The sequence below is a fragment of the Portunus trituberculatus genome, chromosome 18 (assembly GCF_017591435.1).
Source record: "Portunus trituberculatus isolate SZX2019 chromosome 18, ASM1759143v1, whole genome shotgun sequence".
NCBI lineage: Eukaryota > Metazoa > Arthropoda > Malacostraca > Decapoda > Portunidae > Portunus > Portunus trituberculatus.
In genome coordinates, this window is record NC_059272.1 from 21668486 (window position 1) to 21686399 (window position 17914).

The 17914-nt window shown below is 41.1% G+C and overlaps 2 long non-coding RNA genes across 2 annotated transcripts; one reads left to right on the plus strand and one right to left on the minus strand.

Annotated features, from left to right (window-relative positions):
- Positions 1 to 1165: 1165 nt before the first annotated feature.
- Positions 1166 to 3483, minus strand: LOC123505665. Its single transcript, XR_006675228.1, has 2 exons — positions 3355 to 3483; positions 1166 to 1801 (listed from the first exon to the last, which is right to left on the minus strand). It is a non-coding gene; the product is annotated as an uncharacterized LOC123505665 (long non-coding RNA).
- Positions 3484 to 13909: 10426 nt separating this feature from the next.
- Positions 13910 to 16324, plus strand: LOC123505459. The gene is made up of 2 exons (XR_006675140.1): positions 13910 to 13971; positions 15542 to 16324. It is a non-coding gene; the product is annotated as an uncharacterized LOC123505459 (long non-coding RNA).
- The last annotated feature ends 1590 nt before the right edge of the window (positions 16325 to 17914 follow it).

A 17914-nucleotide genomic window follows, 5' to 3' on the forward strand; every position in this document is an offset into this window, starting at 1 on the left:
TTACATTATTCCACACTGCAGGGAAAGTCGCGGCCTGTGCTTTCTCGGCTTGTTGGCTGTCAGCTTTAATGTTTTCCTGTGTGGCGTGTATTTCGGGCTCACGTATTATTATTTCTTATCCTGTGTGTATGTTAGTGCGTTTATTTTTTTTCCATGGCCTCTAGTCACAGTCATACTGTTATAGATGAGTTACAGCATTGCGAGTGTTGCAACCTGTATGTGTATTCTTTGGTGTTGACCCTTGATTTCTTATGACAGTATTACATTAAGTAACTGACGAGCCGTGCCGCTGCAGACGTTAGCAGTCATGAATTACCACATATGCTCATCTATATCTTGTCGTATATTTTTTCATTACATGTACATGCTTTCCTTAATGATCTAGAATGAGCTACTTGAAAATTCTCAGCCACGTACACACACACACACACACACACACACACACACACACACACACACACACACACACACACACACACACACACACACACACACACACACACACACACACACACACACACACACACACACACACACACACACACACACACACACACACACACACACACACACACACACACACACACACACACACACACACACACACACACACACACACACACACACACACACACACACACACACACACACACACACACACACACACACACACACACACACACACACACACACACACACACACACACACACACACACACACACACACACACACACACACACACACACACACACACACACACACACACACACACACACACACACACACACACACACACACCGCGTAGTGTAGTGGTTGCACGCTCGACTCACAATCGAGAGGCCCGGGTTCGAGTCCCGGTAAGCTGCGAGGCAAATGGGCAAGCCTCTTAATGTGTGGGCCCGGTTCACCTAGCAGTAAATAGGTACGGGATGTAACTCGAGGGGTTGTGGCCTCGCTTTCCCAGTGTGTGTTGATGCGTTCTCAGTCCTACCCGAAGATCGGTCTATGAGCTCTGAGCTCGCTCCGTAATGGGGAAGACTGGCTGGGTGACCAGCAGGCGACCTAGGTGAATTACACACACACACACACACACACACACACACACACACACACACACACACACACACACACACACACACACACAGAGATCAATAATACAATTAATTTTATTTGCTCTGATGTTTATACCATAACACTGTTAAATGTACTACTCGCTATAAAGAGTAGTATGAAGTATTAAGCTGTAATGGACCCTATGCTATATAAACATCACAAATGAGATGCGAATGGCTGAAGGACATGGAAACAAGAAGGCACTTAGATTTATTCATAGGTTCCGCGTGGCATGCTTCCACCTGGTGTACACGACCAGTCCCTTTCACAGAACTCGTTATGTGAACCCAATAGGCTCATAAGTGCTCAGTGCAAGGTTAATTTATTCGTAGCGTCATGGTCGGACGGGAGGGACAACGGGCGCTGAAGGGGAGATAGTATGGGAGAGCGTTCAGAAGTGCAGAGTTCTTTGGCCACTTGTCTGTCGTTATGTTGCAAGTCCTCGCCATCCTTGCTTGCCCTTCACCAGTCGCCATGACCACGCTGACGCTGGTGTCCCCTTGCACGCTGGCGTCCCCTTCCACGCCCTTTGAAGAAGTGGAGCTTCAGTAAAGCACCAACTTTCTTTAATTTCTTTAATTTAAGTTTCTTTGAAGGCTCAGGATTAGCTAAAGCCTCAGGTGTGGGGTCGGCAACTGTCATTCCCACAACCAGCACCACCAGAACAATCACAGCCAAGTAGTGTGTCTGAGGGAAAAAATATGAGAATTGCAACATATTGTATCTGTGTGTGTGTGTGTGTGTGTGTGTGTGTGTGTGTGTGTGTGTGTGTGTGTGTGTGTGTGAAGGTAGTTCCCTGTGGGTATATAAATCCACGCCCTGCATAATCGCATGATCTCATGGTTATTTTCCTCCCAAAGTTCTAATCTTGTATTAGGCAACAACTTAGAGATCAGTTCCTGCATAATTAACGGTAATGTGATGGAGTCATTAATGTTTTTTTCTTGTAGTTTTATGATTACTTTTACATGAATGTTAATAGTGATTTTTTTTTATGAAGTGTCTCATTATTAGTTGAAATTAAACTGTTGGGCTCTTCGGCAAGAAACAATTCATTTCAGTGTTTGCAAATATCTACTTGTGACCTGTTCTCTCTCATGACCTTTCTCGAAAAAAGAGAAAAAAAGACACGCGATCATTTTTTTTCTTTTTTCTTTTCGAGGGAAAGCTCATATTTCACTCCATGATGCGATTTCGTGACTTTGATTACAAGCTTCATAATTCTTAATATTTCATGCAGTTATAACATTTTCTTCCGTTTAAACTATTAGGTCCCTGACCTTTTTTTTTTTTACCTGTATCGCTGAAATGTCATTTATATTAATGTGTAAATTAACGCTATTATAATCATGAAACATTCTGACTTTGTTTTCGTTTTTTTCAGAGGTAGGTGGATGGCGCGCACGGACACCTCTCAAGGTTAGTAATTTTTGTGTGCCAGCTTAATTGAAGTGTTTGCTGGTGCTCTCTCTCTCTCTCTCTCTCTCTCTCTCTCTCTCTCTCTCTCTCTCTCTCTCTCTCTCTCTCTCTCTCTCTCTCTCTCTCTCTCTCTCTCTCATTCCTGTATGAGCAGAGTATGATGGACGAGACAACAGACGAGAGGTATTTTGCATGCTGTGTGTTAAAAATGTCAGTATTTTTACTCTTTGAAAAATCCCAACTTCAACGGAATATTGTTATGTGACAGCAGATATAAAACTGTAGTGTGTTAAAATGTACATATGATCAATAACACGACTATTGCAATCGTTCACTTGTCTGCCGTCGTCTTCATTTACTCATTGTAACGGTTCAAACAATAACGAACACCATAGCAAAGTTTCCGTTTCCCTGTGCGTGTCTCGTTGATATTGTAAAATGTATACTTAATTGTATTCATAATGCGATATTGTTTTACTGTAAACGAGAGAGAGAGAGAGAGAGAGAGAGAGAGAGAGAGAGAGAGAGAGAGAGAGACCACTAGACATTGTGTAAGGCACATACTAATGTGGACGGACACAAATAGATACATAGGAACATAGGCGGAGTTTGCCTGCGCATGTCACGCCTCAAAGACTACGTGAGACTGTTGTTTCTTGTTGTGTTTGAGAAAAGCTTAAGATTGTAAGAAGCTTGGAAGATTATCACTATCACTTCAGACGATTCAACGATAAAGCACAAGAGCACAGATAACCTTGGCGTGAAACTCTTCTTTAAAGCCAAGAGGATCAGCTGGTTCCCCTTTACAGCAAAATACTTACAAACTTCATTTTGTTTCGGCGAAAGTAATCCTCGAGCAGCCGGAGATCAAGGCGGTGAAGACCGCTCTGCGTGGCACAGGCGAAGCTCCTCTATTTATACAACCCCTCGGCGGATCTTTGTCAGTCACGTCAAGGGAGGCGGTAATAAGCGCCTTAGTGACTGTCCGTGCCGCTGAATTACACTGGAACACCACCCTTATCTCCATGAGCCGCTGGTTAATGGCCGTACTTCTTGCTGAGGGGGGTTGGTAATGGAGGAGGGGAGGAAGTGGAGGTGGAGTTATAGGAGGAGGAGTAAGAGTAAGGGAAAGCGGAAGTGAGGAGAGGAGAGATGGAGGAGGAGGAGGAGGAGGAGGATGAAGAGGAACAGAGGAATAACACGTAACTTACTTAATGTCTGCTGTGCTCTAACGAAACTACCCGTCGTAAGGGACTGCTTTGTTCTAGAGATTTTCAATTATTTTGCAGCGTGAGTGTAGGACAGAAAACCAGGGAGGAAGAGAAGGGACTAGAGAAAGGAGTGGAAGAGAAACACGAAAACATAAAAGAGATTGTGTAATACAGACAGGGATGATAAGATTCCGTGGCTTGCAATCCGTAGGCACCTTTTTGTGTGTCACCGCGTCAAGGTCACCGCGGGGACTTACTCTGCGATAATGCCTTTCTACATCAGAACAAGGAAAGGAAGGAAAAAATGTATGAATTTTTCTCTACATTAATTAACTTTCCTGTGCTCTTAGACAACGTTACTGCACGTGGTACATTGCTGCTATCGTTGTTTTTACGCACATAATGTTGGAAAGATGCGAGGGACTATTGTGGTGGTGGTGGCATGATTGGTACTAATAGTGGGAGCCTCTCTCATTGTTCTCTCAGCCATTAGTGGAAGGACGGCCTTGTCACCGAGTCGTTCCGTGGTGGTCTTCCTACATCTGCTAGAGATCTTCGCTTATTTACTTGATATCAAATTTACATAGGTTGTCATGAAATATATTACATATTGCACGCCGGCTGTAACACGAGCATATACATTAAGTAGTGATATAAGACTGGGAGTATATTACGAAAATAAATCAGGTACACCACACGATTTCTTCAGGTACGCAAAGATAGGACAAAAAATCTAATTACCTCTAAATAACAGAGTCCCCGACACTTATGTACGTACCTGTAATAGTTTACGATCCGCCCGAGGTCATGTTCACTATATTGTTGGCGAGCACAATTTTTTCCTTCCGTGTCAACTAGTGGCAGTATACGACACACACACACCGGCCCACCAACACACACACACACACACACACACACACACACACACACACACACACACACACACACACACACACACACACACACACACACTTAAAGAACCCTTCTCATGCTTTCGAATGATGACCATCGGATTTCTAACTAAAAAAAAAAAGACTCGATGCTCAAGGGAATTCGTCTAGGAAACAGGTAAAGCAGGAGGAGGAGGAGGAGGAGGAGGAGGAGGAGGAGGAGGAGGAGGAGGAGGAGGAGGAGGAGGAGGAGGAGGAGGAGGAGGAGGATGAGTGGCATCAAGTTGGGCAAAGAACTTAGCGAAGCGATTAAGCGTAAGGAGAAAAATATCGTATGTGAAAGAAAATATGAGAAAATATATAAGAAAAAAAAAAAAAAACTGGGTGGCGGATTATGCAAATGAAGGTAAAAGTGTCCTGACCGACTACACGAGTAAGGAAAGAAAAAGAATCCAGAGAAAAGAAAGATTGATCAAAATATAAGAAACCAAAAGGAAAGTTAAAGAAAAAAAAAATATGTTGAAACGATATATTTGGATGAAGTAGGAACTGAAGAAAACATGATTAAAACGAGAGGAAAATAAAGGAGACGGGAAAATAAGTAAATGAATAAATAAGCAGTCCAGGAAAATGAGAAAGAGGAGAACATTGGAAGAGAAATCGTGGCTGAAGTAGGAATTGATGAAAACATTATGAGAACTAAAGGAACATAAAGAGAGGGAAAATAAATAAATGAATGAATAAAAAGTGCAGGAAAATGAGGAAGAGGAGAACATTGGAAGAGAAAACGCTTATGTGGTTTATATTTCACTTTATTTTGAGAGTTCAGCGAAATTATTGTTGTAGGAGGATAATGCTTTCAATCTGAGCCAATTCAAGTCCATATTTTCCTCTCTCGAACAAAGTAAAATAAAAACAAACCTCTCTCTCTCTCTCTCTCTCTCTCTCTCTCTCTCTCTCTCTCTCTCTCTCTCTCTCTCTCTCTCTCTCTCTCTCTCTCTCTCTCTCTCTCTCTCTCTCTCTCTCTCTCTCTCTCTCTCTCTCTCTCTCTCTCTCTCTCTCTCTCTCCAAGTTTCAGGAACTACTTCATGCGAGGCTGTTTCGTTTCCGCAAGTTCTGTAAGTTTGTTTGTATTGTTTTGCTATTTGTTTTGAAGTGCGTATTTGATCTTCCTTTGCTTATCATTCATTTTTAGTTTATTATTTCTGGTCATATTCGTAGGTTTAGCGGCCACATCGACTCAGTGGATTATAGTGGTATATTATCGTTAAATAATTTCATAATGATCTGACCTAACCAAGCTCAGGATAATGTAGAGCGTGAGAGTAACGTTGACCATTAACTCCTTTACTACAATGGTGCGTTTTCTTATTCATTCTGGTTACTGTTTGGTGATTTTATACACCTTCAGAAACTCATGTAGGGATTAAGATAATGAAGATTTTGCCTATTAATCCTCTGACCTCCATAGATCCTTCCTAACGTCAATAAGATCGTCTAATCGTACCCAAAACTCAAGGTAGAAATACGTTCAAGTACCGAAGAGGTCAAATGTATAGTTAGTAAAGGTGCAGGTACGCCGCTGAGAGCCGCCGCAGGTTAGAGATTCCTACACACGAAGTCCCGATGAGATACTTGCTTTCTTGCCCACAATCCCCAAACTCGAGACGCGCTTTTGGTTGTTATTAAACGCCCCAGACCTCCGATTAAAAAAAAAAAAAAAAGTCACATTAACCTTTTCAGTTGGACGCATTTTTACTATGGGTTTTCAGTATAATTAGACGATTTTATTTACGTTATGAAGAGTCTATGAAGATCAGAAAATTAATGGCCCGAGTCTTCACTATTTTAATCTTCACTTAAATTTCTGAAGCTATGTAAAATCACCAAACAGTAAGCAGAATAAATATGAAAACGTGTCATGAAGCGGTTAATAAAGACAAACTGGGTTTCTATTCACATTTTCAATTTCCTGTGCAGTCCTCAATTATCAGTAGAGAAACCGACGTCTTATAATATTTGGTTTGTACTACCTACAAGATACCCTAGGACTTTTACCACTTCCTATAGGTTCCAGGTGTTCTTGCTGTCGATGATGCGTGGATGTGTAGGCAGGAATGCACTCCAATCAGCAAAAAAGTGTACGGTGAGAGCCGGACGATAACCTAATAGTGCGCCGGTGTTTCGTTTGTTCAGCTGATGGATGGAATCATGATGGACGCAGCGAAAAAGGCCTCAATACTGTACGTGTTCATGTAATAACTCGCTCTGTATCAGTGTCCGATTTGTGATTACGGGAATATGCACTCAGTCTAGTGTGTGTGTGTGTGTGTGTGTGTGTGTGTGTGTGTGTGTGTGTGTGTGTGTGTGTTTACACCCTGTTGATATAGGAACCTTTATTTTCATTTACTACATTTCTCTCTATAGTCTGTCTACTCTTAAGTGGTTCCTGGGTCAACCACCGCTATTTGTTGGAACATTGCAAACATTACTCTAGAGATCCAACATTTTCGATTTCCCTTTAAGAATATTCCCATCACAATGCCCTCAAGTGGAAATAAACAGAAGACACTTTACTACATCAGAAAAGTGAACTAACGAGACTGTAGAGTCACCCCAAGTATATAGCGGGACGTGGCTCACATTTTCTACAGATAAAATCTTTAGCTTTTAATGCCCAACTTACTTATTTCTTTATATCGTCGTTTGTTTAAGTAGAAAAAAGAAAAATAGATCGTGAGAAAGGTTCACACACACACACACACACACACACAACATATTCAGTTGGCGTTTATTTTCAGAGCAGGCGCAGGTTGTGCTACTTACGTAGGGCTTTACGTATCCTTCCTCCGTGCTGCGAGTGTTGATATCCAGGGACAATATCGCCCAGTACCAGTAAAGGAAGTAGGTCACACGCCAAATGACCTAGAGTATTGCTTCAATTATCTTTCCTGCGCGAAAAATGTATTCCGATTTCTTTTATTTCCATTTTCTATATGTAGCCTTGTGTAATATGGCCATTTAAATAATAGATTATTTCATTTCAAAGTGTTGCTGTAAACTACAGTCTCGTGAAAGCCAGGCTGTTCATTGCACTTACTCACCGCAGTCAATTGGAAGGAACAAATTGATTATGATACATGGTTGATAATAGTAATGTAATGGTGAACATTCCTTCCACCTTCATATTATCGATGATCGATATACTAATAATTTTCTTTATAGTTTTCGAGTCTTGTAAAAAAAAAAAAAAAATATATATATATATATATATATATATATATATATTTTCAATACTGATTACAAGCCAAAGTTTGACAGCAGAATAATTTTGCTCTACCGAATGCTTTCCGTTTTTCTTTATTTTTTATTAATGTAGCAATGTTATGTTTAAGGCGTCTTTATTACTCTCGGCTTTATTTTACTTACCCTTTCGAAGATACAAAGAATAACTTAGCAACTCTCCCTAATATATAAGGAAAAGATTGCCTCCGTTACGGATGCCATCAGAATGTGCCACACATACGTTTCCTGGTACGTAGATCAAATGAAATGCTAATGAAGTGTGTGCGTTTATGTCTGTGTATATATATATATATATATATATATATATATATATATATATATATATATATATATATATATATATATATATATATATATATATATATATATATATATTTTTTTTTTTTTTTTTTTTTTTATTATTATGGCCTATAGCGTCTGTAGGAATACTTGAGGAGCTTATGTAGGAAGCGCTATTTAAAGCCCCTTTCACACTAGGCAACTAGTGACGGTCATTAGTTACCTACCATTATTTTCAATTGAACCTTTCACAGTACGTCACTGCGGTTGCTCGCCGCTCGGTTGCGCAACAGGCTCTGGCTTTTGCCCTCTCCAGTAACAAGTGACCGTCACTGGCAGTTGTCGTCACTGACCGTTGGGCATTGTTTCAAATGGGAGCTTTCATACATAGCCACCGTGTGGCGCAACTTTCGTTCTAATCTGTCAGACTGTCACTTTTGTGACTTTTCTCGGTGTCCAGCCAGCTTTGCACAGAAAGAACGTGCGAGATGGAGGGATGAAAGTAGTGGAGAAAATTAACACTGAAGATTTAATTCACGAAGTGGAAAAACACCCAGCAGTTTGGGATTCATGCAATGAACAATACAGCAACAAGAATGAAAAGAGGAACGCGTGGAGTGAAATTATTATGCACTTCATTCCAGACTTTGAAGGAATACCTCAAGCTGAGAAGAATGAAATAGGTGAGTTAAAAACAAACACCTGTTCATATGTATATTTCTTCAGAAGTAGCTACACCACAACACCATATCACCACGTCACACGTATTATCCCCCCCAACCACCACCACCACCACCATCACTCTCATGTCACCACCACCGCAACACATGTAGCCTCACCAACACCACCACCATATTCTCTTCACCTACACCACCACACCTTTACATCACGAACCACATCACCTCATTTCTGTCTAGATATGATCTCGTTGCCAGTGAACTGCACCTTTGCCAACAGAAGCACCTTCTCCATGGATGTCATTCTTTCGACTAATGAGATGATGAGAAAGGATGCCACAACTCGGTGACAGTCACTGGTTGCTTGCAGTTGCCCGAGCCTTTCACACTAAGCAACTAGTGACGGTCACTAGTTGCTTAGTGTGAAAGGGGCCTAAGCTCCGCCCTTTAGTGGCGCAGGCAATTTTATTTATAGTAGTACCCATATTAGGGTCCGTATCACCACCCAAGCGCATCTTTGGTGTATCATGGTATCATGGTGACATGTAGGTAACTTTAAACCACTCGATGAGTGTGTATGTGTGTGTGTTTCTATATATATATATATATATATATATATATATATATATATATATATATATATATATATATATATATATATATATATATATATATAGTGACATGGTGGTTGCAGTGATAGGACTGGTTCATGCAGTGGCAGCAGTCACACGTACAGTAACCCTAATCTAGTCACACAGGATGCAAGGAAGCACACACAGGAAGAGCTTGCCTATCTTGTGTCATGTTTAGACTGAACTACATACATCCTCTCAAGATCAGGATGAAGCATGATGACAAGACTGACGTGCGTCGCCAACTAACCATCGATGGCTTACTTCACATGACGGAAGCCAGGAATGAGCTCGGTGCGGAAGTATAGTTGAGGAAAAACTAGCGACCCTGAAGCCGCCTTATCTTTTCCTGATGCTTCTTTTTAAAACAAAGCGAGTCATTACTTGTTATTTTGGGGTGGGTGAGGATATATATATATATATATATATATATATATATATATATATATATATATATATATATATATATATATATATATATTTATTTATTTATTTATTTATTTATATATAAAAAAAAAAAAATATATATATATATATATATATATATATATATATATATATATATATATATATATATATATATATATATATATATATATATATATATGAACAAATTGGTGTATGACGAGAATGTTAAACAATGTTAGGATAGTTTCAAAGCATGCAAATATCTCATATCGCTTTTTGTGACCTTGATAGTATTTGTGTCGCGGAAGCCGTCTAGGCGTGGTGGACTGCTGTCTGGCCCACTGGGTATGACTACAGCTTCCGCGGCGACGACCTGCTAATTGGGTTTCATGGTGCGCGCGCGTGTGTGTGTGTGTGTGTGTGTGTGTGTGTGTGTGTGTGTGTGTGTGTGTGTGTGTGTGTGTGTTAGAAAGAGAGAGAGAGAGAGAGAGAGAGAGAGAGAGAGAGAGAGAGAGAGAGAGAGAGAGAGAGAGAGAGAGAGAGAGAGAGAGAGAGAAAGTGGGGAGGTGTCTATTCCTGTATTGAGAATAATATAAGAGAACTCAGTACATAATCATTTACAAAATTTTGTTCTCTGAATTTCGTTTTCTTCTTCCCCTCCTGTGGTGTTGGTGGAGGTGCTCTGCCAACTGGGGGGATCTGAGGAGGTATTATGCTATTTTCCCTGGAATGATTACTGCTTCCGTGTCAGAGACCCATCTCTTTGTGCTGAACGCATAACAGAGGTGTTAGTGTCTGGCATGGAGGCGTTCATTCCCCATTCTTTTTCTCAACCTAAACCTTCTAAACCTTGGTTTAAGTCAGCCTGTTCTCGTGCTATACATGATAGAGAGGTTGCCCACAAAAGGTACTTGAGTCTTCCATCTCCTGAATCTCATGCACTTTATATCTCTGCCCGGAATCATGCCAAGTCTGTTCTTCAACTTGCCAAACACTCCTTCATAAATAGAAAATGTCAAAATCTTTCAAACTCAAACTCCCCTCGAGACTTCTGGCATCTAGCCAAAAACATCTCAAATAACTTCACTTCTTCATCTTTCCTCCTTTATTTCATCCTGATGGCACCACTGCCATCTCTTCTGTCTCTAAAGCTGAACTCTTCTCTCAAACCTTTGCTCACAACTCCACCTTGGACGATTCTGGGCTTGTCCTCCTCTCCTCCTCCCTCTGACTATTTCATGTCTACAATTAAAATTCTTCGTAACGATGTTTTCCATGCCCTCGCTGGCCTAAACCCTCGGAAGGCTTATGGTCCTGATGGGGTCCCTCCTATTGTTCTCAAAAACTGTGCTTCCGTGCTTGCACCTTGCCTGGCCAAACTCTTCCAACTTTGTCTATCGACTTCTACCTTTCCTTCCTGCTGGAAGTTCGCCTACATTCAGCCTGTTCCTAAAAAGGGTGACCGTTCTAACCCCTCAAACTACTCTTGCTTGTCTAAAGTTTTTTTAATCTATTCTGAATAGGAAGATTCTCAAACATCTGTCACTTCACAATCTTCTGTCTGATCGCCAGTATGGCTTCCGTCAAGGTCGCTCTACTGGTGATCTTCTGGCTTTCCATACTGAGTCTTGGTCATCCTCTTTTAGAGATTTCGGTGAAACTTTTGCTGTAGCGTTAGACATATCAAAAGCTTTTGATAGAGTCTGGCATAAAGCTTTGATTTCAAAACTGCCCTCCTACGGCTTCTATCCTTCTCTCTGCAACTTCATCTCAAGTTTCCTTTCCGACCGTTCTATTGCTGCTGTGGTAGACGGCCACTGTTCTTCTCCTAAATCTATTAATAGTGGTGTTCCTCAGGGTTCTGTCCTGTCACCCACTCTCTTTCTATTATTCATTAATGACCTTCTTAACCAAACTTCTTGCCCTATCCACTCCTACGCTGATGATACCACCCTACATCTTTCCACGTCCTTTCAGAGACGACCAACCCTTCAGGAAGTCAACAGATCACGCAGGGACGCCACAGAACGCCTGACTTCCGATCTTTCTAAGATTTCCGATTGGGGCAGAGAAAATCTAGTAGTTTTCAATGCCTCAAAACTCAATTCCTCCATCTATCAACTCGACATAACCTTCCAGACAACTATACCCTCTTCTTCAATGACATTCAACTGTCTCCTTCCACAAAGAATATCCTCGGTCTGTCCTTTGCTCACAATCTTAACTGGAAACTTCACATCTCATCTCTTGCTAAAACAGCTTCTATGAAGTTAGGTGTTCTGAGGCGTCTCCGCCAGTTTTCTCGCCCCTCCAACTGCTTACTCTGTATAAGGGCCTTATCCGCCCTTGTATGGAGTACTCTTCGCATGTTTGGGGGGATTCCAGTCACACAGTTTTACTAGATAGGGTGGAATCAAAAGCTCTTCGTCTCATCAACTCCCTTCCTCTGACTAACTGTCTTCAGCCTCTTTCTCACCGCCGAAATGTTGCATCTCTTTCTATCTTTTATCGCTCTTTTCATGCTAACTGTTCTACTGATCTTGCTAACTGCATGCCTGCGGCCTCGCTGCACAAGGCTTTCTTCTTCCTCTCATCCCTATTCTGTCCAACTCTCTAACGCAAGAGTTAACCAGTACTCTCAATCATTCATCCCTTTCACTGGTAAACTCTGGAACTCCCTCCCTGCATCTGTATTTCCGACTTCCTACAACTTGTCTTCTTTTAAGTGGGAGGTATCAATGCAATTGCTCCCCAGTTTTGGCTGACGCTTTTAAACTTTTTAGAGAGCCAGCACTGAAATGGGTCTTTTTTTTTTTTATCTTTTCTTTTTCTTTTTTTTTTTACCCTTGGCTGGCCCTCTTCTCTACGTAAAAAAGAAAAAGAAAAAAGTACTGCTGTTGTTGCTGCTGCTGCTGCTGCTGTTGTTGGTGCTGTTGTTGTTGCTGTTGCTGTTGCTGTTGCTGTTTCTGTCTCCTATAACATACATAGGAAGACTGGTTATGTGTTATACTTCAATCTTTTAACATACGATAGTAAGGCCTGCAAACTGACCAGGAAACTGAAAGGTTGTAATCAATCAGCTGAAATGAACGGCATAGTATAGTCACTATAATGGATGAAAATATTAGAGAATTAGGCTGGAGGTTGGCGGCATGTCAGCATATAAAAAAAATTGAAGATTGAAGGATGAAATTCTGCTGTTATGTTCTAAAGATGTAAAATTAGAGATAATTCCTCAAAAATGCATGAATAAGTAGGTGAAGGAACACACCTAGGAAGCCCGAAGATTACTTGAATAAAGAGTGGTTCATGAAGCGTCCGGTAAGGAATCTACGCCAAGACTCGTGGTGCGGTTTGAGAAAAGTTGTCGCTGATGGATCGTCTCATCACCTGACACTGAAGGGGGAACATATTTACGTACGAGAGTTATTGCAGGTTTTTACACTTGGACAGTAGAGTAAAAAAATTCATATACTGATAAAAACAAATGTTCCTTTTAGTTGTTCCTACGATGAGTAACAAAACGTTGATAAGGAACAAAATCTACATAATGCTCCACATGAGATGTTTTACCTAGTCATTTTCTCCATTCGTTTCCTTTTTTTTTTCAGCAGTAGATATTAAGTACACCATGCTATGTACACTTTCGTATATATGGTACTTAATGCTCACAAATATGTTAATTAAAACTGCATTGCCCCAACGTGTGCAGCAAATCAGCAGATTTAATAAAACGGTTCTCTCATCACAGGAATATTTGATCTGTCCAGTAACGGGAGAATGAATGAAATGATTTGGGATTTCAAACGAAATATTGAGTTCCTATTAAGAGACTGTGCAAGTCATGCGATATCCCTGCGTCCTCTGTTACATGAATTCAAACCACGTATCTTAGTTAGTAAAGATGTCATGTCTCTCTACAACCGCTCTTGGCCGACCTTGCAATGGAAGATGTATATATAAGTAAAGACAGGAAGAGAGCACCACATAGCTTCTGAAGACAGCTACTGACGAACCTGTATCACCATGAAGCTTGTAAGTAATCTTCTCCACTTTTTTTCTCTCTACATTTAAGAGATCATCAAACACTCCTGGGATTAGATTGGCATAATCCTGTGATTGTTATACTAGCATCACCAGTGCCAAGTTCATACTTCATGAAGATCATATATATATATATATATATATATATATATATATATATATATATATATATATATATATATATATATATATATATATATATATAATCGTCCATAGTTCACCAATTAGTTAAATAATTAAGTAGCTATCAAGTACTTGCTACCTTAACCTTCCTGGTTTATTCATGTAGTTGTTCACTCCACCTTTTAGTATGAAAAGAGTTAATGAACACTCTACATCAAACTCTGACAAGTTAAAAATACAAGTTCACCTCAAAAGTAAAACAAAATAATAATTTTTCTTTTGTTTTGCTGCTACATTTGAATATGTTTTCATTTTCGTTTACAATGTGGGGAAAACTAATGTAATTACACGGTAACTCTAAATGTACAAACCTTTGCTAAAGAACCGTCATTTCAGTTTTGCGTGTTGTATTTGTAATATTAATCGTGTAACACACTTACAGCCACTGACATGGAAGTACTAATTGGTGACATGAGAGGACAAATTCATTGCATGTTTACATTAATTACAGAGGCTACGTGTGACTGGCAGGTCCCGATATGCGAATTATGCATCTGAGGGTACGAGTTAAAGCTGAATGAAATATAGGGCAAGCGTAGAATTTTGTGGAAAGTTATTCTATCTACTTAGTTTATTTCACTATTATTTTCTTTTCAAATTATTGACTTAGTACACAAATGTCGTACTGTCTTGGAAACAGCTCGTGTGTGTGTGTGTGTGTGTGTGTGTGTGTGTGTGTGTGTTTATATTTCACCACGGTCGACTGTTGTTCATCCACCAGACCATTCCCCCAAGGAATGAGCTCAGAGCTCGTTCTGACCTATCTTCGGGTAGAACTGAGACCACGCCACACACCACACACTGAGGCACCGAGGCCACAACCACTCGGGTTACATCTCGTACCTACATGATGCTAGGTGAACAGGGGCTACACATATTAAGAGGTTTGCCCATTTACCTCGGTGCGTCTGGGACCCAAACCCGACCCATCTCGTTTGTTAGCCCAGTGTGCTAACCATTACAGTTACGTGTGTGTGTGTGTGTGTGTGTGTGTGTGTGTGTGTGTGTGTGTGTGTGTGTGTGTGTGTGTGTGTGTGTAATTCACCTTGGTCGTCTACTGGTTACCCAGCCAGTCTTCCCTATTACGGAGCGAGCTCAGAGCTCATAGACCGATCTTAGGGTAGGACTAAGATCACATCACACACAACAAATACAAGTGTGTGTGTGTGTGTGTGTGTGTGTGTGTGTGTGTGTGTGTGTGTGTGTGTGTGTGTGTGTTTGTTTACCTCTACTCATAAGTATGTTCAAAATATGTCCCTATTTTTTTTTCTATATCAAACAGTATTGATAAGTGCATGAGGACCCTGTTGTCCTGGTCATATTTTTAGCAAGTGGCATCAAACATCAGAATGGTCCTGACAGACCTCTCTTTCCCCAGACACTGTTGCTCGCTTTCTCAGTGACCTTGATGGTCGCATTTACTTCCGTCACCGCTGAGCCTGAACCTGAGGCTGATCCCGGGTTTGCCAGGTTGCTTTTCAAGGGCTATGGTAAAGGCGGCAAGGGTAAAGGCTTATTTGGTAAAGGCTTATTTGGTAAAGGTTTTGGAAAGGGCCATGGTAAAGGACTGTTCAAGGGACCAGCTTACGTCCGTGCTCCTGCCTATCACCACCAACCTATCTACCACCACCAGCCTATCTACCACCACCACCAGCCTTCCTACCACCACCAGTCTTCCTACCACTAACAGCCTAACACCAACAACACAATTTCCACTAGCAGCTCTCGTAACACCACCAGCTTCCTCGTCTCCAGCGTCCCACTAGTCATTAACAACCTCCCGCCCATCAAGGTCAAACTTATCACCACACGCCCGTCGAAGAGTAGCATTCCTACCACCACACCCAGGCCGTCTGTCACCAGCAGCACGGAGGAAGATCACCAGTAACAGCGGCTGCCGTCTCTAGCTTCCCCGTGGCAGGAGAGACTCATCCATGTTACCTTTACCTGACGGCAGGCACTCGTCACTTATGGCATAGTGAAAGTGGTGTCAGAGAGAGAGAGAGAGAGAGAGAGAGAGAGAGTGTGTGTGTGTGTGTGTGTGTGTGTGTGTGTGTGTGTGTGATCGCACCAACTCTCGTGGTCGATAGTGATGCGATTTTTCGTCAGTGTAAGATCCCTGTCCACATTTTCCAATAAAATCAATCCATTAAAATATGAATCAATGTATTTATTTATCCCTCAAATGTATAGGAATTCAACATGATTCTTGCCTCCATAGGTAATGCCTTATATGTGAAAATTTAAGAACTCAATTTTATATAGTTCGGTGCATGGAAGAAAAAGGAAAGACATAAGACTCAAAGCCAAGGCACCACGTAATTATCCCTGAGTCTACTTACTGATATAATTAATTGTGTTCACTGCTGCTACTGCTGCTGATGCTATTGCTGTTGTTATAGTTGTTGTTGTTGTTGTTGCTGTTGCTGCTGCTGCTGCTGCTGCTGCTGCTGCTGTTGTTGCTGCTGCTGCTGCTGCTGCTGTTGCTGCTGCTGCTGCTGCTGCTGCTACTACTACTGCTGCTGCTGTTGTTGTTGTTGTTGTTGTTATTGTTGTAATAATACCAAGTAGTGAATACTGCCGGTAAAGAGTTAAAATAGAACAGGCAGGTTATGATTGGCTTTGGCTCAGTTATAAGTATCATCATTTGTAAATCACGTGACATTTTCCTTTTGACAATCTTGATCGCAACTCGCTTGTCGTCTAGTAATCTTGATCACGTTACAGTCTTAAATGTGACGGCTTCGCCGTGGCACAGTGGAACCATGCGTGCTTTGGGATCCGAGGGGTCTCCAAGCGCACGGGTTCGAATCCTGTCCACGGTCTGAGTGCAGGTTGGGCTTCCTCACTCAGGGCAACGGTTTCCTAGCGGGTGGGCTTTGAGATAGGAGGTATCCTAAAAAGTATCCCCTTTAGCCCATAAATTCCCGTGAAAAGCCCACAAAATAAAAATAAAATAAAAACAAGCTTCAGTGATGTCATAAGTTCCGAACCACGTCTTTCCTCAGAACTCTAGGGAGGCGAACCACCTCTTTCTGTTGCCCTCATCTTTGTTCAGCTGCATTCGTCACCTTTACCCTTTCCTGAACCTACGTAGTCTCGGAAAAGAAGAAAAAGATATAATTGCCTAGTTAACCTTGTACATATTTTCCTTCGTCATCGAGGAAAGGATCTTACTGGGACACTTCATCCTGTTCCTTGAAGGACGTCAACATCTCTTTTGACGATCGTCGCATGTATTGAATTTACCTATGTTAAGATTGTGTCCGTGTATCTGCTTTTCTTTGGCCAATTATAGCGTATGCGTTCCCTGCCAAGCCGTTTGAGGCAGCGTGGTGCATTATTATCAGCTTAAACCCCACAACAGCATGAGGAAAGACCTGGTGCAGGGTACTCTTGAGGCCAGTTCACCACTTCCAGCTGCCAGGACACGAGATGGTATTGGGATGTGCGAGTAAGGGAACTGAATTCACATTATGGTAGCAATTAAGTTGGATAGAGATAGATAGATTGAATGATTGATTGATTGATTGATATATATATATATATATATATATATATATATATATATATATATATATATATATATATATATATATATATATATATATATATATATATATATATATATATATATATATATATAGAGAGAGAGAGAGAGAGAGAGAGAGAGAGAGAGAGAGAGAGAGAGAGAGAGAGAGAGAGAGAGAGAGAGAGAGAGAGAGAGAGAGAGAGAGAGAGAGAGAGAGAG